This window comes from Brassica napus, chromosome C7, assembly GCF_020379485.1.
Source record: "Brassica napus cultivar Da-Ae chromosome C7, Da-Ae, whole genome shotgun sequence".
Classification (NCBI taxonomy): Eukaryota; Viridiplantae; Streptophyta; class Magnoliopsida; order Brassicales; family Brassicaceae; genus Brassica; species Brassica napus.
In genome coordinates, this window is record NC_063450.1 from 17,647,447 (window position 1) to 17,664,363 (window position 16,917).

At 45.0% G+C, this 16,917-nt stretch overlaps 1 non-coding gene and 1 pseudogene across 1 annotated transcript; one reads left to right on the forward strand and one right to left on the reverse strand.

Annotated features, from left to right (window-relative positions):
- Positions 1-746: 746 nt before the first annotated feature.
- LOC125590458 overlaps positions 747-16,917 on the reverse strand; it is a 124,120-nt pseudogene continuing 107,949 nt past the window's right edge.
- On the forward strand, positions 4,909-5,015 carry LOC125590861. Its single transcript, XR_007326863.1, has one exon. It is a non-coding gene; the product is annotated as a small nucleolar RNA R71 (small nucleolar RNA).

Below are 16,917 nucleotides of genomic sequence, written 5' to 3' on the forward strand. Positions count from 1 at the left end.
ACAGAAAAATTGAAAGGAAAAACATATTTACACTTACCAGTGGGTTGCCTCCCACCAACCGCTCGATTTAATTCACTAGCTTGACTTTGGGTAGCCAATTAGGCTGTGGAGGGATCACATAAGGGAATTTCTTCAGCTTCTGCGATTGTTGTTTCAGCAAGGTATGGCTTGAGACGCTGACCATTAACAACAAATTCTCCTCCGTTTGTGTCCAGCAACACTACTGGTCCATATGTCCGGACCTCCTTGATAGTAAACGGCCCAGACCATCTTGATTTCAGCTTCCCAGGGAACAGCTTCAGCCTGGAGTTGAAGAGCAAGACCTGATCATTCGATTCAAAGCTTCTGCTGATGATCCGCTTGTCATGATATGCCTTGGTCTTTTCCTTGTAGATCTTTGTGCTCTCATAAGCCAGGTGCCTGATCTCTTCTAGCTCGTGAATCTGGATGGAACGCCTCTCCTTGGCCAATTTGATATCGAAGTTGAGCAGTTTGACAGTCCATGCCGCCTTGTACTCCAGTTCCACAGGTAGATGACACGCCTTGCCATAGACCAGGTGATATGGAGTGGTCCCGACTGGTGTCTGGTAGGCTGTTCTGTAAGCACATAGTGCATCATCTAATTTGAGAGACCAATCCTTGCGTTTAGTTCCGACTGTTTTCTGCAGGATGCTCTAGATCTCTCTATTAGACACGTCCACTTCGCCACTTGTTTGAGGATGATATGTGGTCGTTACCTTATGCTTGACACCTTTCTTCTTCAAGAGGCCTTGGAAGACCTTGTTAATTAAGTGAATGCCTCCATCACTTATGACCACTCTAGGTACTCCAAACCTTGGAAAGATGATGGTTTTGAACATCTTGGTCACAACACATGCGTCATTAATGGGGCTGGCGATTGCCTCCACCCATTTTGAAACATAATCCACTGCCACTAGGATGTACTCGTTCTTATATGAGGGTGAGAATGGTCCCATGAAGTATATCCCCCAACAGTCGAATACCTCGATCTCGAGTATGAAGTTTTAAGGCATCTCGTTCCTCTTGCTGATGTTCCCTTGTCTTTGGCACGAATTGCACTCGGAGATTAAAGCTTGAGCATCACGGAACATTGTGGGCCACCAGAAACAGGGTTGCAAGACCTTGGAGACGGTCTTGAATGCTGCAAAGCGTCCGACATAAGAGGAACCATGGCAGTGATATAGGATCCCTGGAATCTCAGTTTCCAGAACACATCGTTGGAACACTCCATCCTTGTAGTGTCGATACAGGAACGGTTCATCCCAGAAGTAGAGTTTTGCATCCCTCAGAAACTTCCTCTTCTCATTACCCGTAAACTCAACTGGTTTCTTCTCCGCAGCTAAAAAAATATCTATCTCGGCAAACCAAGGTAGGTTGGAATATCTCTTCTAGATCACAGCAACGAAGTGTTCCTGGTCTGTGGAACAGTCTGCGGAACAGTCTGTGGAACACTCTACGGAACAGTCTGTGGCAAGGGTATCCAGTCTGTTCTCGACATACAAACCAATCACGTAGACTTGTTCTTCAGGGAGACTGTCGTCGAGAGCAGTCTCTTCGTCTATTTTCATTCTTGACAGATGATCCGCGACTCCATTCCCAATCCCCTTCTTATCCTTGATCTCAAGATCAAATTCCTGGAGTAGAAGGATCCATCGGAGTAGGCGTGGTTTGGCATCTTTCTTTGTCAGTAAGTACCTCAGAGCCGCGTGATATGTGTGCACTATCACTTTAGAACCTACGAGGTAGGACCTAAATTTCTCAAACGCATAGACAATGGCTAAAAGCTCCTTCTCGATCGTGGCATATCGACATTGGGTTTCATCCATTGTCCTGCTCGCGTAGTAGATCACATGCAGTTTCTTATCTTTCCACTGTCCCAGCACAGCTCCCACTGCGAAATCACTCGCATCTGTCATGATCTCGAAAGGTAAGTCCCAATCTGGAGGCTGAACGACTGGTGCACTGCTCAAGGACCCTTTTTTGTGTGGAAGGCAGTCAAGCAATCGCTATCGCTATCGAACTCGAATTTGGTGTCCTTGCAGAGCAGCCTAGTGAGTGGTCTTGCGATCATTGAGAAGTCCTTGATGAACCTGCTGTAGAAACCGGCATGCCCCAAGAAGCTTCTGATTCCCTTGACTGATGTTGGTGGTTGCATGCTCATCATCACCTCAATCTTTGCCTTGTCAACCTCGATTCCCATCTCGGAGATCTTGTGTCTGAGAACAATCCCATCCTTGACCATGTAGTGGCACTTCTCCCAGTTGAGCACCAGGTCTTTCTCCTCGCATCGTTGCAATACCCTGCAAAAATTTTTCAAACAGACAGAAAAAGAGCTTCCATAGACACTAAAGTCATCTATGAAAACCTCCATTATGTCCTCAATCAGATCAGTAAAAATGGACATCAAGCAACGTTGAAAGGTCGCAGGAGCATTGCACAAGCCAAACGGCATCCTCCTGTAGGCAAACGTGCCATATGGGCATGTGAACGTTGTCTTCTCCTGATCATCTGGGTGGATGGGAATCTGAAAGAAACCTGAATAACCATCTACAAAGCAGTAGTAGGGGTGGTTAGCCAATCTTTCAAGCATTTTATCAATGAAAGGGAATGGAAAGTGATCCTTGCGAGTCATGCAACGTTCAATTTGCGAAAATCAATTCACATGTGATGTCCAGTGACAGTTCTAGTAAGGATCAATTCATTCTTTTTGTTTGTTATAACAGTTATTCCACCTTTCTTAGGAACTACATGAATAGGGCTAACCCAGTTGCTATCAGAGATGACATAAATCACACCAGCCTCTTGAAGTTTCATTATCTTTTTCTTTACAACATCCTTTAGATTCGGATTTAACATCCTCTGATGTTCTATAGAAGTCATTGATTCATCTTCTAGATGTATCCTATACATGCATAGATCAGGTGAAATGCCATGAATGTCAGCTAGAGAATATCCTACTGCCTTACGATACTTTCTTAGCTAATACAAAAGTTTACCAGTTTCCACATTGTTCAGTTCAGAGTTCACAATAACAGGATAGGTTGAATTTGGTCCCAAGAATGCGTACATGAGCCCCGTAGGGAGGGATTTGAGCTCTCTCTTTGGAGCTTTAAGTTCGCTCCATGAATCGTCAAGTTGTGTGTTCGGCATAGTTGTTCTCTTCGGAACAGCTGCTTCGGTTATACTCCTCTAATTGCTCTCGTCATTCCCCCTACACTTAGATAAGCGACCATCTTTTCCATGCTCCTGGCAAAGTCAAGCATCTTGTCGTACTTATCCGCGTCCACACTCATGACGTTGTGCTCAGTCTCAGCTCGGGTTAGAGCCAGTTCGAGTAGGTCATCGATCAAGATTTCCTCAATCATTCCCTCTTGAGGGGATAGCGCCTGATTTTCGCCTTCAACTGTGTAGGTCTGTGCATCTATCATTGGTTTCTTCTGCAGCTTGTTCATCTCAGCAGCTTGATAAATCCTCCCTTGTCGAACATCAATAATCGCACCAGCCGTGCACAAGAAAGGTCGACCCAGGATGAGTGGATCTCTTGGTTCTTCGTCAACCTCCAGAACCACAAAAATATGTCGGAACAAAGGTGTTCCCCACTCGGACATGGAGATCTTCAAGAATACCCACCGGTGACTTTACTGATCTGTCAGCGAACACCAGAGAGATTCTTGTTGGCTTGAAGTCTGTGAATCCCAGTCGTTTTGCCACGGAGTATGGCACGAGGTTGACACTAGAACACGGTACGGAACCTCTAGCATCTTCTTTCACTTTGTCTCCTCCCGATCCTTGCGAGATGTCTTTGCTGGAACAGGGTATGGAACCTTTGGGGTGTATTTGCGCGAAGGAACAGGCTCGACAGGTGTAGCGACATGGGTTGGATCAGTCTCAGCAGGTTGTTCCTGTTCCTCGTCAGATAGAGGAACTGCTTCAGATCGTGGCTGCTCGCCCTCCTTTTGCTTGCCCTTCTCCGCCGCTGATAATTTCTTAGGGACTGCATCCGGCAGTGTTCTTCCACTCCTTAGTGCTACGGCACTGCATTCCTTAGGATTCTTATCGGTCTTTCCATGTAGAGTACCTTTCTGTCTCTTGGCGCTCTCGGCTGTCTGCGTGATCTGAACGTCCATCTGATGCATATGGCTAGCTACATTGTCGTATTTGGTACTCAGGTCATTGAACATGTGGTTCATCCTGGAGTTGATGTCTGTGGTGACCTGATTCAATGCTTTCCCTTGAATTTGTTGACCCTGGAGCAACTGCTGCATCATCGTCGCTAGACCCTTCATCTCGTCTTGTGGAGCAGTTGTTGGCGAAGGAGCGGCTTGTTGAGCAGTCTGCTGCTGTTGGTTCTGGAACTGGTTTTGCTGCGCCTGGCTCAGGACATATGTTCTTCCTTGGTATGGTTTCTGATAACCGATGTTCTGTCCTTGACTGTTATGCGCATTGTCAACCGGTTTGTCCGACTTAGGATACGCAAAGAGGTGAGGGTTGTTCCTCACGTTGGGGTTCGGGTGGTAGTTCTTGTTCTGCCATCCTTGTCCATTGACGTAGCTTACTTCTTGCTGATCTTCCATGGTATTGTCCCCTTCAGGTGTGACATCTGAAGCATTGTTCTCTGATGCGGCTTCCTCCATGATGAACACTTGGCTCTGATTACCCTTCAACAGCTGGTCAACCTTTGCCGCTATATCGTCTATGCTGTTTACGCTCTTGCAGTGATTGTTCTCCTTGTTCTTGTTGAGTGAGCTTGACGCCATATTTTCGATCAGTGCGAATGCGCCTGTTGTTGTTTGAGTCATGAAATCTCCATTGCTCGAGGAATCAAGAGCATTACGAAACTCATAACTCACTCCATCATAGAACACTTCCAGCATGTAGTCATCCTCAAACCCATGGTGAGGGCATTCCCTTCGGTACTCCTTGTAACGCTCCCAAGCATCATAGAAAGGCTCGTCGGTCTTTTGCTTGAAATTAGAGATTTTATGCCTCAGAGCTGCGGTTTTCGTCTTCGTGTAGAAGTGGCTTAAGAACGCTGCTCTGACTTATTCCCATGTAGTAAGTATACCAGTCGGGAGAGAGGCTAGCCAACGAGCTGCTTTCCCATCAAGAGAGAATGGGAACAAGGTGCATTTGACGTAGTCTGGTGGCACTCCATTCGCGCGAGAGAAGTTGCAAACTCTCTCAAAGTTCTCGATGTGGTCCAAAGGAATTTCAGCTGTGAGGCCGTTGAACACTTTTTTCTGCACCAGGCCGATCAAAGCAGGTTTGATCTCATAATCCTGTCGAGTGCAGGGAGGGGGGTTGATGGCGGAGCGAGTGGTAGGGAAGTTCCGCGGAAGGTTCCGCTCTCCGATGGGAGCGCCCTGTTGCTCAGCTTGCTGAGCAGCAACTTCAGCCGCTGCTTGGCGAGCAGCTTCTTGTGTGTTGATGGTATGTTGCATCTGATGCATCTGTTGTTGCATGAGCGCCATTGCAGCCGTGAGATCATTCTGGCCTCCTTGATCATCCATTGTGATATTAGTGGGCCGCGGTTATTGATGGTTATGTCTTTCTAATCTTGTGAGCTCTTCATTGCTTAGCGTGAATAATTGTCCTTGTGCGTTGCTCCGAATATGTCTACTGGTCATGCACCTGGATCATTTGCTGCAACAAAGAGAGGAAAGCAAGTTAGATATTTTAGACTAAGTATAGAACTGAAAAATAAAGGTAAGTATCTGGTCTCCGTCGTAACGACGCCAAAATTTGATACACTAAAACTGAACTTTTCCTACTATCAAGTTAACAGTGGTAATTGTAGCATTTAAGATTCAATCCAGAGGACCAGTTTACACTTTATTCTTATGAGTTTTCAACTTAGCTCAAACTAAAAGTGGGGTTTGAATTTAGGTGGTAACGTGCCAGTAAAGTAAATTATTGCAGAGAGGAAATTCAATATTAAAGAGAAGCCAATATAGGGTTTCTCATCGGGTGTTGATGCTGAACCAAAAATTTATTCAAGCGCAATGTAACACAATCTAGAACACGGATCACTCAAGTAGAACAGCCCACTGTCGTTGTGCTGCTCCCTTTGCGGTTCGATCTTGACGCCTAAACTATCGTTTGGATCAAGAATCGACTGCAAGCAATAGAGATCAAGTCCGATAGGTTCACCGAGCACTCTAATATCTACTTTCGCTGACTAGAGATGCGCGGCCATTCACTCAATATCAAGTAATCTACTACACGGTTGTTGGGATTCATCAGTGGCTACGTCAGAGAATCCGTCAGGGACTGCATCAGGATTTGGTGATGGAAATTAAACAAAATTGAGTAACTTAAACCAAGACAAAGACGTCATGTCAGGAAAAGGAAATGTCACTTTTATGGAGATATGGAAGTCGGCAGGATCCTGGAAATATTACTTTCATTGAGTTATGGAAGTTGCAAGTATTTTAGAATATTTCCTAATAGGTTTATGGAAAGGGGCAAATTCCCTAATCCGACTAGGTTAACCTAATAGACTCCTACTATATAAGAGGAGCTCGTGTGTACTCTTTCTCAAAGACGTCAAGAAAAGACCTAGCTTGATTTTTGAGCTTTGGTTGTGAGAGAAAGAGAGGTTCTATATTCTTTGTACTTGAGATTATAGTGGATTGCCTCTTGCCAGGCCCCAGTGGACGTAACCATTCTAGGTGAACCACTGGGTACACAATTTCTTGTGTCCATCTTCTATCTATTCCGCATTCTTCTTCCTATCTCCATTATTCTACAAACTCAACTTTCTTACTTACGTCGTCGAGTTCGTCAGAGAGTTTGTGTGTTTGATTCTAGTTCGTGAGTCAAACAGTTTTCGCCGTTGTGGTTCAACAAAGTGGTATCAGAGCCTTGGTTGGTGTCGTTTTTAATGGCGAAGTCAAGAATTGAAGTGGAGCGTTTTGATGGGAAGGGTGACTTCTCGTTGTGGAAGAAGAGGATCCTTGCGCATCTGTCTGTCCTTGGTTTAAAGGATGTGTTAGAAGAGTTTACGTCACCTTCTGAGTCACTGATGAGGAAGGATGAAGATGAAGATGTATTCAGGGAGAGGTTGCTGAAAGAGGAAGCCGAAAGGCTTGAAAGATCAGAGAAGGAGATGAATCTGATCATTCTCAATGTTGGAGATCATGTGCTAAGAAGATCGAATTGTGTATGTCAGCTGCTTCTACATGGTATACACTGGAGAGGTTATATCTTTCGAGGACTCTGCCGAATAGAATTCACTTCCAGCACAAACTCTATATCTTCAAGATGGTCGATACTCGGAGTATGGATGAGAATATCGATGACTTCTTGAAGATTGTCTCTCACTTGTCAAGCGTGAATGTAACAGTGTCAGAGGAGGTACAAGCGATTCTGCTCCTGAATTCACTTCCTTCACGGCTCAACTCTCTCAAGGAAACGCTTAAGTACGGCAAGGATACATTGTCGTTGGAAGAGGTGACAAGTGCAGCAAGGTCTAAAGATCAGGATCTGAAGTCCTCTACGGCTTCACATGATAGTGGTGAAGGATATTATGCTAGAGGAAGGACTGAGAAGAGGGATCCTGTGAGGAAAGAAAAGGGCAAGTCTAGATCGATCTCAGGGTCTAGGATAACTTGCTGGTTCTGCAAGAAGCAGGGGCACACTAAGGGGGAGTGCTACGCCTACAAGAAGAAGTATGGCGGAGGAGAAGACGAAGCTGAAGCAGCCGTTATGATAGATCGTGAATCAGCGGATGATCCACTGTTGGTAGCAGATACGTGGCATCATGATAAGTGGGTGATTGATTCTGGATGCTCCTACCACATGACGTGTAGGAGAGATTGGTTTCACATGTTTGAAGAGTTGGCTTCAGGACAAGTTCTTCTTGGTAACGTTTGCGCGATTGGAGTGCAAGGGATTGGTACAATCAACATCAAAGCTTATGGTGTTTATGTCAAGATGCTCACAAATGTCAGGTATATTTCGGAATTAAGAAGGAACCTGATATCTACTGGAACCTTGGATGTGTTAGGCTTTGTGCATACTGGTGGACATGGGAAGACTAGGTTTTACAAGCATGGTAAACTAGCTCTTCAAGGAATCTTGTCTGGGTCATTGTACATGTTAGATGATGAGACTGTGTCAGGTGAAGTAAACAGCGGTTTCAGGAAGAAACCATCTATGGATGCAGTCTTGTGGCATAGACGTCTTGGGCACATGAGTATGAAGAATCTACAGATTCTTGCCCGGAGAGGGGCGATCGATAAGAGGAAGATTGGAGTTTTGGAGTTCTGTGAGAGCTGTGTGATGGGGAAGCAGAAGAGGTTGAGCTTCAACATCGGAAGACATGATACAGGTGAAGCTCTCAAGTATGTACATGCTGATTTATGGAGATCTCCAAATGTGACGCCAAGTCTGTCAGGGAAGCAATATTTCCTATCTATTATCGATGATTATACAAGGAGAGGCCTTTAGTAAATTCTGTGAATGGAAGAAGTTGGTGGAGAATCAAGTCAAGAAGAAGGTGTGTTGTCTTAGAACAGACAATGGACTTGAATTCTGCAACACAGAGTTTGACAACTTCTGTAAGCACCATGGAATTCAGAGACATAGGACTTGTGCATATACACCACAGCAGAACGGTGCAGCTGAATGTATGAACAAGACTCTGATGGAGAAGGTGAGGTGCCTTCTGGTTGAGTCGGTCTAGAGGAACAATTATGGGCTGAAGCAGTGTCTACGTCAGCGTATGTGACAAACAAGAGTCCATCTTCTGCAATAGATGGGAACATTCCGGAGGAACTTTGTTTGGGAAAGAAGCCTAGTTATCTGCACCTAAGAAGATTTGGATCTGTGGTATACATCCATGCGGATCAAGGAAAGCTGCCAGAGCTAAAAAGAGAATCTTCATCAGCTATCCATCAGGTGTGAACGGATACAAGGTTTGGCTTCTTGAAGAGAAGAAGTGTGTTATAAGCAGGAATGTGTTATTTGCAGAAGATAAAGTCTACAAGGGTTTGAGTGTCTGTGAGGTTAAAGCAGATGTCACAGAGAAGCTAAGAAGTCAGACTGTGCCGGGAGAAACAGCAGGATCTGCGTCAGGACCGGAAGTTGAACCTTCAGGTGGAGCTGTTGACAAAAAGTTGAAGTAGCTGTTGAAGCAGATGATGAACAAGGTGAAAGTCTTGAAGGATATCAGCTAGCAAGGGATAGAGTTCGGAGAAGAATAGTGCCACCTGCACGGTACTCTGACTCGGAGGATATAGCAGCGTTTGCGCTATATGTAGCTGATGACGTATGTGCCGAGGAACCTCAAGACTATCATGGAGCGATGAAAAACAAAGAGAGAAGGCAGTGGGATGAAGCATGTAGTGAAGAGATGACTTCACTGGATAAGAACCAAACCTGGAAGCTTGTGAGAAAGCCTAGTAAGCGTAAGGTGATAGGCTGCAAGTGGGTCTTTAAGTTGAAGTCTGGTATACCTGGTGTTGAGAAGCCTAGATTCAAGGCTCGGTTAGTTGCTAAGGGATACTCTCAAAGGGAGGGTATTGACTATCAAGATGTGTTTTCACCCGTCGTGAAACATGTGTCCATAAGGTTCTTGTTGTCAATTACAGTGAATCAGGATTTGGAGCTTGAGCAACTTGATGTAAAGACTGCGTTTCTTCATGGTACACTTGAAGAAAAGATTTACATGGAGCAACCAGAGGGATTTCAGGTTAAACGGAAAGAGGATCACGTTTGTCTACTTCAGAAGGCTCTTTATGGACTAAAGCAGGGACCAAGACAATGGAACATCAGTTTGTGGTTAGTCATGGATTTGTGAAGAGTGAATATGATCACTGTGTCTTCATCAAGAAGTTAACCAATGGTACATATATCTATCTACTGTTATATGTGGATGATATGTTGGTTGGGTCAAAGGATGCGGTAGAGATCATGAAGGTGAAGCAGCTACTCAGCAGCAGATTTGAGATGAAGGACTTGGGTCCAGCAGGACGAATTTTGGGAATGGATATTGAGAGAGATCGTGTGAAGGGGATTTTGACACTATCTCAATCTGGTTATATCAGGAAGGTTCTCAAGGTATTCAACATGGATGAGTCAAAGAGTGTGTCAACGCCTGTTGGTGCACATTTCAAATTGTCTGCCTTAGACGATGCTGAAGCAGAGACATGTATGGAGGATATTCCATATGCTAATGCTATTGGAAGCATAATGTATGCTATGATAGGCACGAGGTGTGATCTGGGATATGCATTGGGGTTGGTTAGTAGGTTTATGAGTAAGCCTGGGATGGTTCATTGGACTGCGGTTAAGTGGGTATTAAGGTACCTGAAGGGAACACAAGATGTGAAACTATGCTTCAGGAAGAATGAGGTATTTAAGGTTGAAGGTTTCTGTGATTCTGATTTTGCGTCAGATCTGGACAAGAGAAGGTCGATCTCAGGTTATGTTTTCATGGCTGGTGGTAATACAATTGTGGGAACCAAAATTCGCACTGTCGATTTCCGTTTAAATAAGGAAACTAGGAAAATCCTAATTTCCCAGAGGTCCCGGATATCTGCTAATACCACACGCCAAGCAATCAGAACACAATAATAACAACGATAAAGTATAAGAAATCGAAAAGAGAGCAAAGTAGATCTTATTCCGAATTCGCGTTTGAGCGTTACAACAAGGTAAGAGCCTGGGCTACGAGAGCTGTCGGCGAGATTCCTAGTTCTAAAACCCTAAGACGGCAATAACCTAGTTGAGTCGCAGCTCGAATAACAAAAACGGAAATATGCCTAAATCGCTCTAAGTGCTAAGTTTGCTGTGAAAAGTCCTCTCCTCATGCCTCTCGCCTAGGAATCCTTATATACTGGCTCCAAGGTCGGTTTACGCTTTTCCCCTTCTGCCCTTAAGCCGCCATAGCATAAAAATGGAGATATTCCATTTTTTCCGATCTTCGTAATTATCTTCAAAATTTCATATTTATCCGCGGAAACTTGACATTTATCTTTCTTTGCGAACCAGGCGTAAACCGTCAAGCGGCTTACAGGATGTTGGTTAGGAAATCGTAAGTTGGGTTTCGATTCATGTCTTACGTCCCTTTGGGCCGTCTTCTGACTCGAAGCATTTGTTATGGCTTCTTTCGATAAAGAACGAACTTTCCGCGGTTTTTACGGTAAAGTTTGATCGATAACTTAGAATGGCGGGGAATCGTGAAATGGGTTCGCTACGGTCTTCGGGAGATAGCATCGAAGGGTAGATGAGAATGCATGGACTAATGTCGTATCGATGTTTCGGAAGAGCTCGGTCGCTACGTAGCGACCAAACTTTGGTTCGAGCTCGGTCGCTACGTAGCGACCGAGCAGAAAATGTGTTCGGTTATTGCCTAGCGACCCTCTTCGAGCTCTTGTCCGATGACTCGTGTTTCTTCCACAAAACTTTTCGTAAAGAAGAATCTATTTCGAAGAAGTATTTGTCGAAGAAGGTTTCTACGTTTTCTTCTTGGGGATTTTGACGTTAACTTTGTTGCAACCGTTTTCGACCCCAACGGTTAGCCCCCCAGCTCGTTAGAGTCGAGACTCTTGCGGGCGGTTTGACGATTTCGGCGAAGTTAGGCGTATTGAACGAAGTTTACTTCAATCTCCGCGGAAGAGAATTCTCGAGAAAATGTTTATTAAAAAATATAAAATTCCGAGCCCATACTTCTATAAGTATTGAGCTCTTGTCTTTCATTTGCTTTACACCTTCCCTTCTTCAAACCTTTAAAAACTCTCTAGCTCCAAATCTCTTGTTTTTAACATGTCTTCTTCCCATGGTGACAAGCGAAGTTCCAATGTGGAGATGGGCGAGGCTACATCTCCGGTGCCGATTCCGACTTCTCTGGTCGAAGCGCCGGCTTGCGTTGCTGATCATCACTCCTTCCGAGAGAAATTAGTTCGTCGCCAAGCCGAGAAAGAACAGGTTCGAGCTGGCGCCGAGTTACCATCCTCTTCTGCACTGGCCGTTGCTCCGGGTCATGGGACCGAGGGCGTAACTCCGCGAGATACGGGAACTCTCGCAGGCTCGGTCGTTCCGGATGCTTCGGCTTTACCTGCTGGATCGTCCACGACTCTGATTCTCGTTTAAGATAAGGAGAGGGCTGCTGACTTTATGCCACCTCCTCCGGCCAGGAAGGAGATCGTTCTAGTGCTGCACGCTCCTAGTGTTGTTCCGGTTACTCAGCCTAAGGGCCGGAAGAGGAAGTTTACCAAGGGCGGTGACGGGGAATCTTCGCAGCAAGGAGGCTCGAGCATAGCATCGTGTCGTTGTTATATATTTTTTCTAAAAGACAAAGAATCCCTAACTTTCTTCTCGTTTCGCAGTTCGTGTCGTTGATCGACGGGATGATCAGCGAGTGCGGTTCTGAGACCAGTTGTCTTTGCCGGGGAGTTGTTGGAACTTCAGGGTAGATGGTCCGAAACCGAGGCCATGCTGACGGCTGTCAAAGATTCTCACTCCGTGAAAGTGTCGAAACTTGAGGTCGCGATTGGGGAGCTCGAGAGGGACCTCGGGAAGACGGCGAGTTCATTGCTTAAGGAGAAGAAAGCCAGGAAGGCCAAATCTTCGGAGGTGCGTTGTCTTCAGCGTCAGATCGTGGACGATGCAGGAATAGTGAGCCGCGTGATTCGAGAGGCCAAGGACGCTCTTCGTTCTAAGTTCCAAGCTTGCTTGGCGAAGATCTCTGCCTTTCTAGGCTCTCTCGAATGCATTGGAACAGGGATTTAGCCTTGGCGACGATCGAGGGCGGGATGGCAGTGGTTCAATCGTTCCAAAGTGAGACTCCTCCGACCTTAGAGGCCGAAGAGGCCCGACTGTACGGCTGCAAGGGAGATTTGGCAGTCGTGGATGGAGATTTTGATCTCATCCTTGCTGACCTGAAATCCGCGTGCTTCCTTCCGACGTGTTCAGAAGGCCCAGGGGGAAGGATCCGGTACTCGGAGGTGACGCGGCTCTAGGTTTAGATGAGGCGACGGGTGAAGAGGGAGCGTGAGCTCTGAGGATGACTTTGGTTAGATCTCTTGTGGGAGATTTTTTTTATGTTTGATGTTTCAGCCTTAAATGGCCTCATTTCGTGTTTCGGGACTGGCCGTATGTGGCTTTGAATCCCCGCCGCTCTGCGGCTTTTTATGACAAGATGGTCGAGTTGCATTTTTCATAAGCTTACGTATGGCGTGGAAGAAGGGTGATGAGTTGTCATCTCATATCCTTTTTTGATGTGAAATGTTTTGTTCGAGATCTGTTTCGAGTGTTTTTCCGCGATATATCGACTTCGCGGGATATCAGAAGATGTCGAATATAAACATAGAGCCATGGTTTTGGGATCTCGTATCTTTTGGATATCATGCCTTGAGATGTTAGAGACCAGTGCGCTGGGTTTAGGGCAAGACCTAGGTTTACTTTCGGTTTAAGATTTTATGCGGTGACTAGCCGGCTATCGATTTATCTGTCGCGATTTTAACCTGATTCGTACCGGTTTAAAATCCGCGATAGGTTCTCGGCTTATATGACTTGTTAGATACGAATCGAGCATCTCTCCGGAGACAATTTTTAAGCCAACCGGAAGTGCTGGACCAAAATTTCGGGTTTCTTTTATAGCGCTATTATCCTTGTGTCGGATGTACGAGAGTCATCTTCGTGAGATGGATATGTCTGTTTAGGACGTTCAAGAGTTCGATGTGATCAGCACCGAACTTGGCGGCAAATGCCGTCGTTTAGAGTTTTTGCGCAAGATATGTGTTAAAATATTAATCATTTTTTACGGAGTGTCCGTCTTCGTCGTTCGGAAGAAGTAACCTCGAGGCATCTCTCACGACGTCTCGCGATACCAATGGCTGCTTTTCCCTAAAGGCTGATTTATTTTCGAATATCGAAAATGTTTCGCGGATAAAAGATAATTTGCTTGGTTAAGATATGCTGGAAACATCGAAGGCGTGGTCGGATGTTTTCGAGTTTGAGAGTATACGAGTATACGTGTATACGTATCCACTTCCCCCTTTTTGATTAGGGGGGACAGCTGAACTTGCCTTTCGACAAACTGCCTACGTACTCCTTATGGAGATCAAGCCGTCTCGTAGTTCGGTGATATGTAAACATATGTTAAAGTAGCATTGTTTCTGTGGGTTTCACGAGAAACGTTTCTGCTGTGATTTTGATCCTAGGTGAAAGTTGCTTGGACTTACTCATGGAGTGTTGCCGAAGTTTATTTCATTATGATCTAGTCGCAGAACGTTTTTCATAGGTTTTATGAAAGGATTCTCATGACACATTCGTTTCTGGAACGAATTGGTCGACCAGAGGTGGATCTAGCCACCATCGGGAGGAAAGCATCTCTTTGTGCACGATGCTACATCTTTTCTCGAGTTTTCTTCGTCACAAATGTTTTCGATGCTTTTCCGTGACTCACTTGGTACAACGGAAACTGAAAGAAATGCTTTGGTGATTGAAGATTTCTCGTAGAAATTTTTAAACGAAACTGGCTTTCTAAAACTGGAAAGTGCTTCAATACTTTGGCTAATCGTCGAGTTTCAGTTTGATATTGGTATATGTTTCTTGTACGCATGAGTGCGACAAGAAATGATGTATAGTCTTTGAGATTATCTTCATGATCGTCTCGATATGTTGCTAGCGTTTAGACGAATTTTAGATTGTCGTTTGCCTATTTGAGACAATTTGCTTTGACAAAATCGTTTTCTTGACGATTTGCAATAGTTTTTGAAGTTTGGGAGTATACGAGTATAGTATACGTACCTACTCCTCTTTTTTCTCTTTTTTTTTTTTTTACGAAAGAAAACAGTTGAACCGATACTTTGAAGGGTTGTGTACGTTTCTTCTTCTAAGGTTTGAAATGATCAATAATCCTGGACGATTTAAAGACGACGCTTGGACTGTGATTTGGTTTGTTTTCACTTTGATGACTTGGAATATGTCGGTTCCGAGAAAATTGCTAGAACCGAATCGGTTTTAATACGACGTTCATGTCTCTCGTTTTTTCTCTCTTTAGGAAGCGAGCTTGATATGCGTGGCGATCGTTTCTCGATTTTCGGAGAGTTTAGATCGGTTTGCAAGATCTGGCTAAACAGTTATAGAACGATATATCGAGACAAGAAAAATTGCCTAAGACTTAGTTCGCTAGACTATCCACCTAGGTTTTACGTTCCCTGAAGTTCTATGGCAGTCTCAAAGGCGTTTTTATTTCTTAGTAATTTCCTACGAAAATTCCAAGTCTGATTTCAAAAATTTCAAGTCGGAAATACCTTAGTTCTCTCGAAGACGCAGTTTTGCCTCTTCTCAGTTTTGCTTGCTTATTTCCCATTCCTCTTCTCGTGTATGTTCACCATTTTCAATATTGGTCTTTATCCTTTAAACTTGACATTTATCTTCCGAACTTGGCTGTTATCTTCTCCATAGATACGACGTTAATTTTTATAAAAAGGTTCAACGTAATCGTATAGTTGAGGCGGCTAAGGTGTTAAGTTAACCGTTGCCATTTTATACGATTAATCTGAATCCAAGCGAGAAAACAAGTCTTTGCGGGTTTTTTTTTTATCGTAAAGTTTCAATGGTAACTCCAATCAAGACGAAACAAGAGACGTTTCGATCAATAGTTTAAGGAGAACACAAAGATGGAGGTAAGAGCGAGTAGGAGCAAGCGAAAGAGTTTAGACGAGTCTTACTTGTTTTTGTCGTAAAATCTCAACTGAAACTCCGATTGAGACGAAACGAAAAGCGTTTCGATGAGGATTCAAAAGAGAACCTAAAGGAGGATCTTTCTGAGGCCTGACAGGTCGCTATGTAGCAAGTGAAGGTCTGACAGGTCGCTACGTAGCGAGTGGAAGCAAGCCAAGAAGAGTCGTACCTATTTTCGTCGTAAAATCTCAACGGAAACTCCGATTGAGACGAAACGAAAAGCGTTTCGATGAGGATTCAAAAGAGAACCCAAAGGAGGACCTTTCTGAGGCCTGACAGGTCGCTATGTAGCGAGTGAAGGTCTGACAGGTCGCTACGTAGCGAGTGGAAGCAAGCCAAGAAGAGTCCTACTTGTTTTCGTCGTCAAATCTCAACGGAAGCTCCGATTGAGACGAAACGAAAAGCGTTTCGATGAGGATTCAAAAGAGAACCCAAAGGAGGACCTTTCTGAGGCCTGACAGGTCGCTATGTAGCGAGTGAATGTCTGACATGTCGCTACGTAGCGAGTGGAAGCAAGCCAAGAAGAGTCCTACTTGTTTTCGTCGTAAAATCTCAACAGAAACTCCGATTGAGACGAAACAAAAAGCGTTTCGATGAGGATTCAAACGAGAACGCAAAGGAGGACCTTTCTGAGGCCTTGCAGGTCGCTACGTAGCGAGTGGAGAGTTGGCTTGAGCTCGGTCGCTACGTAGCGACCGAGCCGTGTGCGTGCTCGGTCGCTACGTAGCGACGAGCCGTGTGCGTGCTCGGTCGCTACGTAGCGACGAGCCGTGTGCGTGCTCGGTCGCTACGTAGCGACGAGCCGTGTGCGTGCTCGGTCGCTACGTAGCGACGAGCCGTGTGCGTGCTCGGTCGCTACGTAGCGACCGAGCTGTGTGCGTGCTCGGTCGCTACGTAGCGACCGAGCCTTGTGCGTGCTCGGTCGCTACGTAGCGACCGAGCTTGGCTAGAGCTCGATCGCGACGTAGCGACCGAGCTGTGTAATCGATTTGCTGCGCTTCCTTTTCCCACGATTAACCTAGGGGTTTTCTGCGGTTTTTGGGAGAACAAGTTTTACCTTCCAAAAAAGTTTTCGGAAAACGTATTTTGGTAAAACCCTTACGCATTGAAACTTCTTTAGCTCGGAAATGAGCCAAACTTACGGGATTTGATAAAATTTATCATTTTCCTTTATGTTTAGACAGAGAAATCGCAAGCTCG